The sequence below is a fragment of the Salmo salar genome, unplaced genomic scaffold (genome assembly GCF_905237065.1).
Source record: "Salmo salar unplaced genomic scaffold, Ssal_v3.1, whole genome shotgun sequence".
Taxonomy (NCBI): Eukaryota; Metazoa; Chordata; class Actinopteri; order Salmoniformes; family Salmonidae; genus Salmo; species Salmo salar.
In genome coordinates this window covers 64,835-70,934 of record NW_025549708.1, presented here as the reverse complement: position 1 = coordinate 70,934, position 6,100 = coordinate 64,835, and positions in this window count along the sequence as shown.

Sequence of the window (6,100 nt, the reverse complement as noted above, 5' to 3'; positions counted from 1 at the left end):
GTCCACTACTGTTGACCAGGGCCCTCTATAGTCCACTACTGTTGACCAGGGCCCTCTATAGTGAACTACTGTTGACCAGGGCCCTCTATAGTCCACTACTGTTGACCAGGGCCCTCTATAGTGAACTACTGTTGACCAGGGCCCTCTATAGTCCACTACTGTTGACCAGGGCCCTCTATAGTCCACTACTGTTGACCAGGGCCCTCTATAGTCCACTACTGTTGACCAGGGCCCTCTATAGTCCACTACTGTTGACCAGGGCCCTCTATAGTCCACTACTGTTGACCAGGGCCCTCTATAGTGAACTACTGTTGACCAGGGCCCTCTATAGTCCAGTACTGTTGACCAGGGCCCTCTATAGTCCACTACTGTTGACCAGGGCCCTCTATAGTCCACTACTGTTGACCAGGGCCCTCTATAGTCCACTACTGTTGACCAGGGCCCTCTATAGTCCACTACTGTTGACCAGGGCCCTCTATAGTCCACTACTGTTGACCAGGGCCCTCTATAGTCCACTACTGTTGACCAGGGCCCTCTATAGTCCACTACTGTTGACCAGGGCCCTCTATAGTCCAGTACTGTTGACCAGGGCCCTCTATAGTCCACTACTGTTGACCAGGGCCCTCTATAGTGAACTACTGTTGACCAGGGCCCTCTATAGTCCACTACTGTTGACCAGGGCCCTCTATAGTGAACTACTGTTGACCAGGGCCCTCTATAGTCCACTACTGTTGACCAGGGCCCTCTATAGTCCACTACTGTTGACCAGGGCCCTCTATAGTCCACTACTGTTGACCAGGGCCCTCTATAGTCCACTACTGTTGACCAGGGCCCTCTATAGTGAACTACTGTTGACCAGGGCCCTCTATAGTCCACTACTGTTGACCAGGGCCCTCTATTGTCCTCCATACTGTATAAGGAATAGGGTACCATTTCTGGAAGCACACCTCTTCCTCGTAATCATTAGCAAATGCATTTAGTTGAATAATTAATGAATACCAGTTAATAATAGAGCAGCAACAGATAAATAAAAAAAGAGAAAATCAAGAGGAAAAAAAGGTTTTTTTTCTTTTAATGCAAAATTGAAACAGGTAAAACATGCCTTTTTGTCTGTTGTGAACATTGTTCGCTGTTCTGCGTGTTCTACGGGTTCCTGGCTTCTACTGGGTAGTTCTTACGGTTCTATAGATGGCTATTAGGTAATCGACCAATCAGGAGTTCAAAAGGCAGTAGTGCACTATATTCCCTATATAGTGCACTACTTGGGCGACACTGGTCAAAAGTAGTGCACTATATAGGGTGCCATTTAGGATGCACAACGAGGTGTCACCTTTCAAAAATAAAGTCCTAAACAGGTGAATGCAAATATCTCTTTAAGACGTCATTAACCTTGTTATCACCCTGTCCTCAATCAACAAGCCTGTTATCACCCTGTCCTCTCTCTCTCCAGGCCTGTTATCACCCTGTCCTCTCTCTCTCCAGGCCTGTTATCACCCTGTCCTCTCTCTCCAGGCCTGTTATCACCCTGTCCTCTCTCTCTCCAGGCCTGTTATCACCCTGTCCTCTCTCTCCAGGCCTGTTATCACCCTGTCCTCTCTCTCTCCAGGCCTGTTATCACCCTGTCCTCTCTCTCTCTCCAGGCCTGTTATCACCCTGTCCTCTCTCTCTCTCCAGGCCTGTTATCACCCTGTCCTCTCTCAACAAGCCTGTTATCACCCTGTCCTCTCTCTCTCCAGGCCTGTTATCACCCTGTCCTCTCTCTCTCCAGGCCTGTTATCACCCTGTCCTCTCTCTCTCCAGGCCTGTTATCACCCTGTCCTCTCTCTCTCCTGGCCTGTTATCACCCTGTCCTCTCTCAACAAGCCTGTTATCACCCTGTCCTCTCTCTCCAGGCCTGTTATCACCCTGTCCTCTCTCTCTCCAGGCCTGTTATCACCCTGTCCTCTCTCTCTCCTGGCCTGTTATCACCCTGTCCTCTCTCTCCAGGCCTGTTATCACCCTGTCCTCTCTCTCCAGGCCTGTTATCACCCTGTCCTCTCTCTCTCCAGGCCTGTTATCACCCTGTCCTCTCTCTCTCCAGGCCTGTTATCACCCTGTCCTCTCTCTATCCAGGCCTGTTATCACCCTGTCCTCTCTCTCTCCAGGCCTGTTATCACCCTGTCCTCTCTCTCTCCAGGCCTGTTATCACCCCTGTCCTCTCTCTCTCCAGGCCTGTTATCACCGTCCTCTCTCTCTCCAGGCCTGTTATCACCCTGTCCTCTCTCTCTCCAGGCCTGTTATCACCCTGTCCTCTCTCTCTCCTGGCCTGTTATCACCCTGTCCTCTCTCTCTCTCCTGGCCTGTTATCACCCTGCCCTCTCTCTCTCCTGGCCTGTTATCACCCTGTCCTCTCTCAACAAGCCTGTTATCACCCCTGTCCTCTCCCTCTCCAGGCCTGTTATCACCCTGTCCTCTCTATCCAGGCCTGTTATCACCGTCCTCTCTCTCTCCAGGCCTGTTATCACCCTGTCCTCTCTCTCTCCAGGCCTGTTATCACCCTGTCCTCTCTCTCTCCAGGCCTGTTATCACCCTGTCCTCTCTCTCTCCAGGCCTGTTATCACCCTGTCCTCTCTCTCAACAAGCCTGTTATCACCCTGTCCTCTCTCTCTCCAGGCCTGTTATCACCCTGTCCTCTCTCTATCCAGGCCTGTTATCACCCTGTCCTCTCTCTCTCCAGGCCTGTTATCACCCTGTCCTCTCTCTCAACAAGCCTGTTATCACCCCGTCCTCTCTCTATCCAGGCCTGTTATCACCCTGTCCTCTCTCTATCCAGGCCTGTTATCACCCTGTCCTCTCTCTCTCCAGGCCTGTTATCACCCTGTCCTCTCTCTCTCCTGGCCTGTTATCACCCTGTCCTCTCTCTCCAGGCCTGTTATCACCCTGTCCTCTCTCTCAACAAGCCTGTTATCACCCTGTCCTCTCTCTCCAGGCCTGTTATCACCCTGTCCTCTCTCTCTCTCCAGGCCTGTTATCACCCTGTCCTCTCTCTCTCAACAAGCCTGTTATCACCCTGTCCTCTCTCTCCAGGCCTGTTATCACCCTGTCCTCTCTCTATCCAGGCCTGTTATCACCCTGTCCTCTCTCTATCCAGGCCTGTTATCACCCTGTCCTCTCTCTCCAGGCCTGTTATCACCCTGTCCTCTCTCTCAACAAGCCTGTTATCACCCTGTCCTCTCTCTCTCCTGGCCTGTTATCACCCTGTCCTCTCTCTCTCCTGGCCTGTTATCACCCTGTCCTCTCTCTATCCAGGCCTGTTATCACCCTGTCCTCTCTCTCCAGGCCTGTTATCACCCTGTCCTCTCTCTCAACAAGCCTGTTATCACCCTGTCCTCTCTCTCAACAAGCCTGTTATCACCCTGTCCTCTCTCTCTCCTGGCCTGTTATCACCCTGTCCTCTCTCTCTCCAGGCCTGTTATCACCCTGTCCTCTCTCTCTCAACAAGCCTGTTATCACCCTGTCCTCTCTCTCTCCAGGCCTGTTACACCCTGTCCTCTCTCTCTCCAGGCCTGTTATCACCCTGTCCTCTCTATCCAGGCCTGTTACACCCTGTCCTCTCTCTCCAGGCCTGTTATCACCCTGTCCTCTCTCTCTCAACAAGCCTGTTATCACCCTGTCCTCTCTCTCTCCAGGCCCACATAACAGGGCTAAGAAGAAGTGATTTAAATTGTCTTTAAACGTGCAGTATATAAAACACACATACTCCCACACTGTGCCAGCCTCCCAAATGGAACCCTAATCCCTGCACACTTCACGACTTCAGCCAACTTTTGACGACTGACCCCCTATATGGCTTCTATAGGGAATAGGGTGCCATACCGGACGCAGACACAGATTCATGTACACTGTTCCTATAGGTCCGTGTTAGGCCGGGAAGGAAAGGTAGGGTAGTATGGTAGTAGGGTAGGATGTCTGTACGAGACTCTGCATTAAAACAGCAGTTTGACTTCCCGGAAGAAAAGATCTGTCTTGTAATAAACACAAATCATTGTTTTCAGAGTCTCTTGTAGCAAAGTTCTCCTGGTCCGTTAGGGTTAACTCAGCTCCTGAATCCAGACCCCGACCCTGTGGGATGGAATCCAGCTCCATGATTTCCATATATCCAGGGACCGTGTGGTCATGGTTACTACATAGTATGTACTAGATATCAGTGGCTCAAGGTGAGCTAGAAAACCCTGTAGGATTATGGCATAGACAGACCAATCCCCTTCGAGCATTCCGGATTGGAACCCAACCTTCTGGAACTAGAACCCACACAGAACTTCCGTCCATTGTCACATCAGCGCACCGCTGAGTCCAGTCCACCAATCACAGAGCTTCAGAGACAGCAGGTTGGGAGACAAGAGGTTAGAGGGAGGAAGGGTTGAGAAGGTCAGTGACACCATAGAGAAGAGTGGAGAGAGAGATAGGGGCACCATAGAACAACAACTCAATTCTAACTCACATTCTGGGGGATTGAATTAGAACTCAATTCTAAATCGAATTCTAAGGGATTGAATTAGAACTCAATTCTAATTCTAAGGGAGAATTCATGGTTTTGTTTTCATGTAGAAACCTAGCGGCTTGCTTTACAAATGACGTACTGTACACATTGTGTCAAGTCTTACCTGAGAGTTGGTTAGTGTGTAACTGAAGTTAAAGTCACTGATTATATGGTGCGTGATCTTTCTTTAGACTGTTAAGGTGTAGCTCCTGGCTTCCTTTTAGAAAGGAGACAAGGAGAGGATTCTACTTTAGACTATTAAGGTGTAGCTCCTGGCTTCCTTTTAGAAAGGAGACAAGGAGAGGATTCTACTTTAGACTGTTAAGGTGTAGCTCCTGGCTTCCTTTTAGAAAGGAGACAAGGAGAGGATTCTACTTTAGACTATTAAGGTGTAGCTCCTGGCTTCCTTTTAGAAAGGAGACAAGGAGAGGATGCTACTTTAGACTATTAAGGTGTAGCCCCTGGACTCTACCGTCCTTCCACGCATCCCGTCAACGTGAGGAGTTTCTCATTTTCTCTCAAATTGCTACAGCATATAACTTCACAGAGGGATGAAGGTTTCTCTCTCTTCCTCTCCTCGTGATGACTTCACACACTGATGCTCTCTCTCCCTCTCTCCTTCTATCCTTCTCCCTCACATACAAACACACACATAGAAACATACATCATGTTTTCAGAGATGCATAATATCTCCAAAAAGAAGGCGTCTGGTTTTCCCCCAAAAAATATCAAATTAGCGTTTAGCTGTTTTTATTTCATGCAGAAGAAGAGTTCGAGTTCTTTTTTTTGTCCCGAACCTTTTGGTTTGTTCTATGAGTTACTACGTACTGTTAGAGGAATAGTTTAAACATCCCTTTAATGTAAAGCCGCTATATAGACCAAAACATCCCTTTAATGTGTTGAAAGATGAATACTTATTTAAATACATGTTGACATAAAGGGGGTTGAAGAGGGGGGGGGGAGCAGGCAAAAAGCTCGTTTTCAGAGGCAACATGTTATATGTTAAAGTATGGTTAAATGCATGTAGGTACATTATGTGTGTGTGTGTGTGAGTGTGGGCATGTGTATCCTTCTGCATTTTGGGTTGATTTTGTATAGCTACAGTGTATGCGTGTGTGTGTGTGTGTGCACGTCACACGTCTGTGTCGTGTGGGTATGGTTTCACTGAGTGTGTGTGTGTGTGTGTGTTTCACTATACTGTGTGTGTGAGAGAGGGAGGATACTGATATACATAATGAATGAAGTGACTGGTCTTCAGCACGGTAGAGTACTCTGTAATGGCCTTAATGAATGGATGACAGTGCTGTAACACCGCCAGTCTAAACCACACATATGTACAGTCTCCACTACGGTTGCACATTTCTGCTAACGTTCCCAAAATCCACAGTTTTTTTTCCCAGAAATCCCGATAAAAAGACTCCTCGGAATAGGTAGGAAATCCGTAATCCTCCAACCAGGATTTCTGAAAAACCTTGGAATTTTGGGAATGTTCCCAGAACTTAGCTTCCCTAGTCTCAGCAAGAGAAGGCAGAAAGACAGAAAAAGTGTCATTTTTCATTAGAAAACGCTGGAATCCGTTGG